Source organism: Amblyomma maculatum, chromosome 10, assembly GCF_055883805.1.
Source record: "Amblyomma maculatum isolate TAMU_Amacu chromosome 10, ASM5588380v1, whole genome shotgun sequence".
NCBI lineage: Eukaryota > Metazoa > Arthropoda > Arachnida > Ixodida > Ixodidae > Amblyomma > Amblyomma maculatum.
Window position 1 is genome coordinate 158,464,722 of NC_139353.1, and position 11,919 is coordinate 158,476,640.

Here is an 11,919-nt window from a genome sequence, read left to right on the forward strand (position 1 = left end):
GCGAGTGCGAAAGTATCATTTAGAAACTCCAATTGCACGCTTTAGATTTACGTTGCTGGTCCCGCTTCTACTCTCCTTCGGCGCGAGTGCGAAAGTATCATTTAGAAACTCCAATTGCACGCTTTAGATTTACGTTGCTGGTCCCGCTTCTACTCTCCTTCGGCGCGAGTGCGAAAGTATCATTTAGAAACTCCAATTGCACGCTTTAGATTTACGTTGCTGGTCCCGCTTCTACTCTCCTTTGGCGCGTGTGCGAAAGTATCATTTAGAAACTCCAATTGCACGCTTTAGATTTATGTTGCTGGTCCCGCTTCTACTCTCCTTCGGCGCGTGTGCGAAAGTATCATTTAGAAACTCCAATTGCACGCTTGGGATTTACGTTGCTGGTCCCGCTTCTACTCTCCTTCGGCGCGAGTGCGAAAGTATCATTTAGAAACTCCAATTGCACGCTTGGGATTCACGTTGCTGGTCCCGCTTCTACTCTCCTTCGGCGCGAGTGCGAAAGTATCATTAAAAAACTCCAATTGCACGCTTTAGATTTACGTTGCTGGTCCCGCTTCTACTCTCCTTCGGCGCGGGCGCGAAAGTATCATTTATAAACTCCAATTGCACGCTTTAGATTTACGGTGCTGGTCCCGCTTCTACTCTCCTTCGGTGCGAGTGCGAAAGTATCATTTAGAAACTCCAATTGCACGCTTTAGATTTACGTTGCTGGTCCCGCTTCTACTCTCCTTCGGCGCGAGTGCGAAAGTATCATTTAGAAACTCCAATTGCACGCTTTAGATTTACGTTGCTGGTCCCGCTTCTACTCTCCTTCGGCGCGTGTGCGAAAGTATCATTTAGAAACTCCAATTGCACGCTTGGGATTTACGTTGCTGGTCCCGCTTCTACTCTCCTTCGGCGCGAGTGCGAAAGTATCATTTAGAAACTCCAATTGCACGCTTGGGATTCACGTTGCTGGTCCCGCTTCTACTCTCCTTCGGCGCGTGTGCGAAAGTATCATTTAGAAACTCCAATTGCACGCTTGGGATTTACGTTGCTGGTCCCGCTTCTACTCTCCTTCGGCGCGAGTGCGAAAGTATCATTTAGAAACTCCAATTGCACGCTTGGGATTTACGTTGCTGGTCCCGCTTCTACTCTCCTTCGGCGCGAGTGCGAAAGTATCATTTAGAAACTCCAATTGCACGCTTTAGATTTACGTTGCTGGTCCCGCTTCTACTCTCCTTTGGCGCGTGTGCGAAAGTATCATTTAGAAACTCCAATTGCACGCTTTAGATTTACGTTGCTGGTCCCGCTTCTACTCTCCTTCGGCGCGAGTGCGAAAGTATCATTTAGAAACTCCAATTGCACGCTTTAGATTTACGTTGCTGGTCCCGCTTCTACTCTCCTTCGGCGCGTGTGCGAAAGTATCATTTAGAAACTCCAATTGCACGCTTTAGATTTACGTTGCTGGTCCCGCTTCTACTCTCCTTCGGCGCGAGTGCGAAAGTATCATTTAGAAACTCCAATTGCACGCTTTAGATTTACGTTGCTGGTCCCGCTTCTACTCTCCTTCGGCGCGTGTGCGAAAGTATCATTTAGAAACTCCAATTGCACGCTTGGGATTTACGTTGCTGGTCCCGCTTCTACTCTCCTTCGGCGCGAGTGCGAAAGTATCATTTAGAAACTCCAATTGCACGCTTGGGATTCACGTTGCTGGTCCCGCTTCTACTCTCCTTCGGCGCGAGTGCGAAAGTATCATTTAGAAACTCCAATTGCACGCTTTAGATTTACGTTGCTGGTCCCGCTTCTACTCTCCTTCGGCGCGTGTGCGAAAGTATCATTTATAAACTCCAATTGCACGCTTTAGATTTACGGTGCTGGTCCCGCTTCTACTCTCCTTCGGCGCGAGTGCGAAAGTATCATTTAGAAACTCCAATTGCACGCTTTAGATTTACGTTGCTGGTCCCGCTTCTACTCTCCTTCGGCGCGAGTGCGAAAGTATCATTTAGAAACTCCAATTGCACGCTTTAGATTTACGTTGCTGGTCCCGCTTCTACTCTCCTTCGGCGCGTGTGCGAAAGTATCATTTAGAAACTCCAATTGCACGCTTGGGATTTACGTTGCTGGTCCCGCTTCTACTCTCCTTCGGCGCGAGTGCGAAAGTATCATTTAGAAACTCCAATTGCACGCTTGGGATTCACGTTGCTGGTCCCGCTTCTACTCTCCTTCGGCGCGAGTGCGAAAGTATCATTTAGAAACACCAATTGCACGCTTTAGATTTACGTTGCTGGTCCCGCTTCTACTCTCCTTCGGCGCGTGTGCGAAAGTATCATTTATAAACTCCAATTGCACGCTTTAGATTTACGGTGCTGGTCCCGCTTCTACTCTCCTTCGGCGCGAGTGCGAAAGTATCATTTAGAAACTCCAATTGCACGCTTTAGATTTACGTTGCTGGTCCCGCTTCTACTCTCCTTCGGCGCGTGTGCGAAAGTATCATTTATAAACTCCAATTGCACGCTTTAGATTTACGGTGCTGGTCCCGCTTCTACTCTCCTTCGGCGCGAGTGCGAAAGTATCATTTAGAAACTCCAATTGCACGCTTTAGATTTACGTTGCTGGTCCCGCTTCTACTCTCCTTCGGCGCGAGTGCGAAAGTATCATTTAGAAACTCCAATTGCACGCTTTAGATTTACGTTGCTGGTCCCGCTTCTACTCTCCTTCGGCGCGTGTGCGAAAGTATCATTTAGAAACTCCAATTGCACGCTTGGGATTTACGTTGCTGGTCCCGCTTCTACTCTCCTTCGGCGCGAGTGCGAAAGTATCATTTAGAAACTCCAATTGCACGCTTGGGATTCACGTTGCTGGTCCCGCTTCTACTCTCCTTCGGCGCGAGTGCGAAAGTATCATTTAGAAACACCAATTGCACGCTTTAGATTTACGTTGCTGGTCCCGCTTCTACTCTCCTTCGGCGCGTGTGCGAAAGTATCATTTAGAAACTCCAATTGCACGCTTTAGATTTACGGTGCTGGTCCCGCTTCTACTCTCCTTCGGCGCGAGTGCGAAAGTATCATTTAGAAACTCCAATTGCACGCTTTAGATTTACGTTGCTGGTCCCGCTTCTACTCTCCTTCGGCGCGAGTGCGAAAGTATCATTTAGAAACTCCAATTGCACGCTTTAGATTTACGCTGCTGGTCCCGCTTCTACTCTCCTTCGGCGCGTGTGCGAAAGTATCATTTAGAAACTCCATTTGCACGCTTGGGATTTACGTTGCTGGTCCCGCTTCTAGTCTCCTTCGGCGCGAGTGCGAAAGTATCATTTAGAAACTCCAATTGCACGCTTTAGATTAACGTTGCTGGTCCCGCTTCTACTCTCCTTCGGCGCGTGTGCGAAAGTATCATTTAGAAACTCCAATTGCACGCTTTAGATTTACGTTGCTGGTCCCGCTTCTACTCTCCTTCAGCGCGTGTGCGAAAGTATTATTTAGAAACTCCAATTGCACGCTTGGGATTTACGTTGCTGGTCCCGCTTCTACTCTCCTTCGGCGCGAGTGCGAAAGTATCATTTAGAAACTCCAATTGCACGCTTTAGATTTACGTTGCTGGTCCCGCTTCTACTCTCCTTCGGCGCGTGTGCGAAAGTATCATTTAGAAACTCCAATTGCACGCTTTAGATTTACGTTGCTGGTCCCGCTTCTACTCTCCTTTGGCGCGAGTGCGAAAGTATCATTTAGAAACTCCAATTGCACGCTTTAGATTTACATTGCTGGTCCCGCTTCTACTCTGCTTCGGCGCGTGTGCGAAAGTATCATTTAGAAACTCCAATTGCACGCTTTAGATTTACGGTGCTGGTCCCGCTTCTACTCTCCTTCGGCGCGAGTGCGAAAGTATCATTTAGAAACTCCAATTGCACGCTTTAGATTTACGTTGCTGGTCCCGCTTCTACTCTCCTTCGGCGCGAGTGCTAAAGTATCATTTAGAAACTCCAATTGCACGCTTTAGATTTACGTTGCTGGTCCCGCTTCTACTCTCCTTCGGCGCGTGTGCGAAAGTATCATTTAGAAACTCCAATTGCACGCTTGGGATTTACGTTGCTGGTCCCGCTTCTACTCTCCTTCGGCGCGAGTGCGAAAGTATCATTTAGAAACTCCAATTGCACGCTTGGGATTCACGTTGCTGGTCCCGCTTCTACTCTCCTTCGGCGCGAGTGCGAAAGTATCATTAAAAAACTCCAATTGCACGCTTTAGATTTACGTTGCTGGTCCCGCTTCTACTCTCCTTCGGCGCGTGTGCGAAAGTATCATTTATAAACTCCAATTGCACGCTTTAGATTTACGGTGCTGGTCCCGCTTCTACTCTCCTTCGGTGCGAGTGCGAAAGTATCATTTAGAAACTCCAATTGCACGCTTTAGATTTACGTTGCTGGTCCCGCTTCTACTCTCCTTCGGCGCGAGTGCGAAAGTATCATTTAGAAACTCCAATTGCACGCTTTAGATTTACGTTGCTGGTCCCGCTTCTACTCTCCTTCGGCGCGTGTGCGAAAGTATCATTTAGAAACTCCAATTGCACGCTTGGGATTTACGTTGCTGGTCCCGCTTCTACTCTCCTTCGGCGCGAGTGCGAAAGTATCATTTAGAAACTCCAATTGCACGCTTGGGATTCACGTTGCTGGTCCCGCTTCTACTCTCCTTCGGCGCGTGTGCGAAAGTATCATTTAGAAACTCCAATTGCACGCTTGGGATTTACGTTGCTGGTCCCGCTTCTACTCTCCTTCGGCGCGAGTGCGAAAGTATCATTTATAAACTCCAATTGCACGCTTTAGATTTACGGTGCTGGTCCCGCTTCTACTCTCCTTCGGCGCGAGTGCGAAAGTATCATTTAGAAACTCCAATTGCACGCTTTAGATTTACGTTGCTGGTCCCGCTTCTACTCTCCTTCGGCGCGTGTGCGAAAGTATCATTTATAAACTCCAATTGCACGCTTTAGATTTACGGTGCTGGTCCCGCTTCTACTCTCCTTCGGCGCGAGTGCGAAAGTATCATTTAGAAACTCCAATTGCACGCTTTAGATTTACGTTGCTGGTCCCGCTTCTACTCTCCTTCGGCGCGAGTGCGAAAGTATCATTTAGAAACTCCAATTGCACGCTTTAGATTTACGTTGCTGGTCCCGCTTCTACTCTCCTTCGGCGCGTGTGCGAAAGTATCATTTAGAAACTCCAATTGCACGCTTGGGATTTACGTTGCTGGTCCCGCTTCTACTCTCCTTCGGCGCGAGTGCGAAAGTATCATTTAGAAACTCCAATTGCACGCTTGGGATTCACGTTGCTGGTCCCGCTTCTACTCTCCTTCGGCGCGAGTGCGAAAGTATCATTTAGAAACACCAATTGCACGCTTTAGATTTACGTTGCTGGTCCCGCTTCTACTCTCCTTCGGCGCGTGTGCGAAAGTATCATTTAGAAACTCCAATTGCACGCTTTAGATTTACGGTGCTGGTCCCGCTTCTACTCTCCTTCGGCGCGAGTGCGAAAGTATCATTTAGAAACTCCAATTGCACGCTTTAGATTTACGTTGCTGGTCCCGCTTCTACTCTCCTTCGGCGCGAGTGCGAAAGTATCATTTAGAAACTCCAATTGCACGCTTTAGATTTACGCTGCTGGTCCCGCTTCTACTCTCCTTCGGCGCGTGTGCGAAAGTATCATTTAGAAACTCCATTTGCACGCTTGGGATTTACGTTGCTGGTCCCGCTTCTAGTCTCCTTCGGCGCGAGTGCGAAAGTATCATTTAGAAACTCCAATTGCACGCTTTAGATTAACGTTGCTGGTCCCGCTTCTACTCTCCTTCGGCGCGTGTGCGAAAGTATCATTTAGAAACTCCAATTGCACGCTTTAGATTTACGTTGCTGGTCCCGCTTCTACTCTCCTTCAGCGCGTGTGCGAAAGTATTATTTAGAAACTCCAATTGCACGCTTGGGATTTACGTTGCTGGTCCCGCTTCTACTCTCCTTCGGCGCGAGTGCGAAAGTATCATTTAGAAACTCCAATTGCACGCTTTAGATTTACGTTGCTGGTCCCGCTTCTACTCTCCTTCGGCGCGTGTGCGAAAGTATCATTTAGAAACTCCAATTGCACGCTTTAGATTTACGTTGCTGGTCCCGCTTCTACTCTCCTTTGGCGCGAGTGCGAAAGTATCATTTAGAAACTCCAATTGCACGCTTTAGATTTACATTGCTGGTCCCGCTTCTACTCTGCTTCGGCGCGTGTGCGAAAGTATCATTTAGAAACTCCAATTGCACGCTTTAGATTTACGGTGCTGGTCCCGCTTCTACTCTCCTTCGGCGCGAGTGCGAAAGTATCATTTAGAAACTCCAATTGCACGCTTTAGATTTACGTTGCTGGTCCCGCTTCTACTCTCCTTCGGCGCGAGTGCTAAAGTATCATTTAGAAACTCCAATTGCACGCTTTAGATTTACGTTGCTGGTCCCGCTTCTACTCTCCTTCGGCGCGAGTGCTAAAGTATCATTTAGAAACTCCAATTGCACGCTTTAGATTTACGTTGCTGGTCCCGCTTCTACTCTCGTTCGGCGCGAGTGCGAAAGCATCATTTAGAAACTCCAATTGCACGCTTTAGATTTACGTTGCTGGTCCCGCTTCTACTCTCCTTCGGCGCGTGTGCGAAAGTATCATTTAGAAACTCCAATTGCACGCTTTAGATTTACGTTGCTGGTCCCGCTTCTACTCTCCTTCGGCGCGAGTGCGAAAGTATCATTTAGAAACTCCAATTGCACGCTTTAAATTTACGTTGCTGGTCCCGCTTATACTCTCCTTCGGCGCGGGTGCGAAAGTATCATTTAGAAACTCCAATTGCACGCTTTAGATTTACGTTGCTGGTCCCGCTTCTACTCTCCTTCGGCGCGAGTGCGAAAGTATCACTTAGAAACTGCAATTGCACGCTTTAGATTTACGTTGCTGGTCCCGCTTCTACTCTCCTTCAGCGCGTGTGCGAAAGTATCATTTAGAAACTCCAATTGCACGCTTGGGATTTACGTTGCTGGTCCCGCTTCTACTCTCCTTCGGCGAGAGTGCGAAAGTATCATTTAGAAACTCCAATTGCACGCTTTAGATTTACGTTGCTGGTCCCGCTTCTACTCTCCTTCGGCGCGTGTCCAAAAGTATCATTTAGAAACTCCAATTGCACGCTTTAGATTTACGTTGCTGGTCCCGCTTCTACTCTCCTTCGGCGCGAGTGCGAAAGTAGCATTTAGAAACTCCAATTGCACGCTTTAGATTTACGTTGCTGGTCCCGCTTCTACTCTCCTTCGGCCCGTGTGCGAAAGTATCATTTAGAAACTCCAATTGCACGCTTTAGATTTACGGTGCTGGTCCCGCTTCTACTCTCCTTCGGCGCGAGTGCGAAAGTATCATTTAGAAACTCCAATTGCACGCTTTAGATTTACGTTGCTGGTCCCGCTTCTACTCTCCTTCGGCGCGAGTGCGAAAGTATCATTTAGAAACTCCAATTGCACGCTTTAGATTTACGTTGCTGGTCCCACTTCTACTCTCCTTCGGCGCGTGCGCGAAAGTATCATTTAGAAACTCCAATTGCACGCTTTAGATTTACGTTGCTGGTCCCGCTTCTACTCTCCTTCGGCGCGAGTGCGAAAGTATCATTTAGAAACTCCATTTGCACGCTTGGGATTTACGTTGCTGGTCCCGCTTCTACTCTCCTTCGGCGCGAGTGCGAAAGTATCATTTAGAAACTCCAATTGCAAGCTTGGGATTTACGTTGCTGGTCCCGCTTCTACTCTCCTTCGGCGCGAGTGCGAAAGTATCATTTAGAAACTCCAATTGCACGCTTGGGATTTACGTTGCTGGTCCTGCTTCTACTCTCCTTCGGCGCGAGTGCGAAAGGGTTTGCGTTGCCTCAAATTTGTCAGTACTTACAAAACTACATCACAGCTACGGACAGATTCCCTTGCTAATTGTATTACAAATGTACAAAATTCCAAAATTTTGCTTCATATTTTTTCTTTCAATAACATTTGTGATCTTAAATCTTTTGTTTTTGTCTAGTTGTCAATTACTTTAATACACTAATTCAGTTTGTATAGGATATTTGGCAGACCACACTGAACCCTGGCCAATCCCCCTTCGTGGGTATGTGCCAAATATCAAGGCAGAAGAAGAAGACATTTTGATCGCTGCGCGTGTTGGACCTGATGGTGTTCTCTGTCGCTGTGCTCGCCGCTGATCTGCCCAATAAACCCCCATCTTACAACGTGTATATATATATATATATATATAAATATATATATATATATATATATATATATATATATATATATATATATATATATATATATATACATTCTGAGCCCTCCACGGATCTTCTTTCATTTGTACATACCATGATCTTCTTCCTCTTGTACATACCATCATCATCGTCCCGCGGCGCTGGCTCCGGCACGCGCTTGGGTTCTGTCCATCGGAATAAAACGCCACACACGGCATCCGTTGCCTTGCCGTCTCGACCTTGCCGTCTCGTCGTGGCCTTCTTCCACAAGTGGTGGAGGTAAGACTTGATCCCCTTGCCGTTTTGTGCCCTGCCTCTTGCTGGAGCTGCATTCCGGTCGCTGCTTACCACCTGCCACCATCGTTATGTCTACCGAGAGTACCCACGAGTCGGCAGGACCCTCTACCTCGGCTGCACCACTCCCTCCGACTGTGCCCACACGACAACGAGACCCGCCGCTGTTCGCTGGTCGTCGCGATGAAAACGTCGATGACTGGCTGGACACCTATGAACGATGCAGTAACTACAACCGGTGGGACGATGCTCTAAAATTTCTGAATGTTTCTTTCTACCTCATTGAGGTCGCCAGAACGTGGTTTATTAACCGCGAACCCCACACCAATAACTGGACCACATTCAAGCAGCAGTTCCTCCAATATTTCGCGGACCCAGCAGTTCGGACTGAGGTCGCGAAGAACAAGCTCGCCTCTCGCCTCCAAGTTCCCGATGAGTGGTACGCGTCTTACATAGAGGCCATACTTGCACTTTGCCGGCGTATTAGTCCCACCATGCCGGAACCTGAACGCGTACACCACATCTTGAAAAGAATTAATTCTGTGGCTTATAATACCATGATTGCCCAGAATCCTTCTACTGTTGACGCCATAATTGCGACCTGCCAACGCATCGACCAGCTGCAGTCCTCCCGATTGCAGCCCGGCATTGCTGCTGGCCCGACCTCTGCTGACCTGGATCTGCGGGCACTGATTCGAAACATCATCCGGGAGGACCTCCAAGCCCTCAAGCCTGTCTGTCGACATGGGTGCGATCATTCTTCCGTACCTTCTAATGAAGCCGGTCTCCGCAACATCATTAAAGATGAGCTTGCAACCATCACCCGACATATGGCGTCCGACCCTCCTGCACCCCGCCCAGCATCGACTTACGCGCACGTCACAGCATCACCCCCTCCTTTTGTTCCGCCGCCCCAACTGGCATCGCCCTACAACCACATCAACGCCGTGACGACGGCTCAGCCTACGCCACCCTACTACGCACCTTGGCGCCCCTCTCGCCCAGTTTGCTACTACTGTGGAATACGAGGACATATATCCCGCTTCTGTCGTCGACGCATTCAGAACGAGCGGCGTGGTTACGACGCCTTCGAAAGTGACGTACCCTCATATTATCTGCGACGACCTAATCCCGGCCCACCTCGTCGATCCTCTCCACCGCCGGTATCCTCGTCTGAACCAAGTGGTGCCCATGTATCCCGACGCCGGTCCCTTTCCCCATACCGCCGCTCTATTTCTCCACTTCGACCAGCAACAACTGTTCCTATCCGTCACTCGGAAAACTAAGCGATGCAGTTTCCGGAGGTGAAACTGCACTCTGCGAACTAACCAAAAGTCCTCCTCATCGCCCGTACAATATGATTTTTGTTTCAGCTGAAGGATTACCGGTCGAAGCTTTGATTGACACAGGGGCTGCAATTTCTGTTATTCGCGCTGATTTGTGCCACCGTTTGCGGAAGGTAACGACACCATACGATGGACCTCAACTTCGTGGAGCAAATGACGTCCCTCTACATCATTCAGCAAAGTGTACAGTTCGAATTGTTATAGACGGCGTCCGCCACCATGTGCAGTTTGCTGTGCTTTCACCGTGTGCGCATCAGATGATTTTTGGATGGGGTTTTTTCTCGACCGCTTCAGAGTTAATTTCTTGTGGCGACTGTCATTCATATGACAGACAGTGATTTTTCATCTGACATTTCTGAAGGACGTCATTCCCTCATTGCCGCAGTTGATACTGTATTGCCTCCACAGTGCGAAAAGCTTGTTACCGTTGTGTCAGAACACATCACTGACAGGGATGTACTCATCGCACCATCTCATCGTCACCTTGCACGTGGAATTGCCTTCCCATCAAGTCTTGTACGATTCCGCAGTGGCTCAGCGATAGTAGCTGCCACGAACACATCCCGTGAATCCCTCGTGCTGACCAAAGGAACTTCCCTGCCATGCATAGTGGATGCTCACCCTATGTCCATGATGGTGATCACCGCCCCGCTACCTCAGCAACGTGATTCATCGCACGTCTCTCTTCTCATGCTGTCGAAGACAATCAGTCCGGACCTCATGCCGCACCAACGCAAAGAATTGCTGGAATTGCTTCAAGCCCATCAAGCCATTTTTGACGCCACTTCCCCACCACTGGGACGGACTAGTGTTGCACACCACCGCATCATTACTGAAGGTAACTCGATCGTACGCCGACGACCTTATCGGGTTTCTCTCTCGGAACGAAAAGTAATCGAAGAAAATGTGAATGACATGCTCCGTCGCAATATTATTCGTCCGTCAACAAACCCATGGTCCTCCCCAGTAGTATTAGTTAAAAAGAAAGGACGGACCGGTACGATTTTGTGTTGATTATCGCGCACTCAACAAAATTACCCGTAAAGATGTCTACCCTACGCCGCGAATAGATGACGCCCTTGACTCTCTACAAGGCGCCGAATATTTCTCGACCTTGGATCTCCGCTCCGGTTATTGGCAAATACCTATGCATGAGAGCGACAAAGAAAAAACCGCTTTCACAACTCCCGATGGACTTTACGAGTTTAATGTTATGCCCTCCGGTCTGTGTAACGCACCAGCGACATTTGAAAGAATGATTGATATGGTACTTCGTGGCCTAAAATGGAGAACCTGTTTATGTTACTTGGACGACATTGTTATCTTTTCGGCAACTTTTAACGACCATCTCACGCGCCTGAATGAAGTCCTGACGTGTCTTTCTTCAGCGGGCCTTCAGCTCAACACCAAGAAGTGCCACTTTGCACAGAAGGAAATTAAAATATTGGGACACCTGGTTAGCCATGATGGCATTCGTCCAGACCCTGATAAAATCAGCGCGGTCTTGAACTTTCCTCGCCCACAACGGACTACAGATTTGCGCAGTTTCCTCGGCCTGGCGTCATATTTCCGACGTTTCATAAGGCATTTCGCAGCTATTGCGGCGCCACTTCATGAACTACTTAAAGCGCGAAGCTCTTTCGTGTGGACTGAACAGTGCAACACTGCTTTTACCGACCTAAAGCACGCCCTCACATCAGATCCCGTTCTTGGCCACTTCAGCGACAGCGCTCCTACCATCCTGCACACTGATGCCAGTGGTCACGGTCTTGGCGCTGTCCTTCTGCAGCGCGATGCAACTTCGCGTGAGAAAGTTATTGCCTTCGCCAGTCGGACCTTGACTCCAGCTGAGAAAAACTACGCCATTACCGAACAGGAATGTCTTGCTGTAGTCTGGGCTGTTCAAAAGTTTCGCCCCTACCTCTATGGTCGGCACTTTACAGTTGTGACCGATCACCATGCTCTTTGCTGGTTGTCTTCACTGAAAAATTTGACAGGCCGACTTGGCCGCT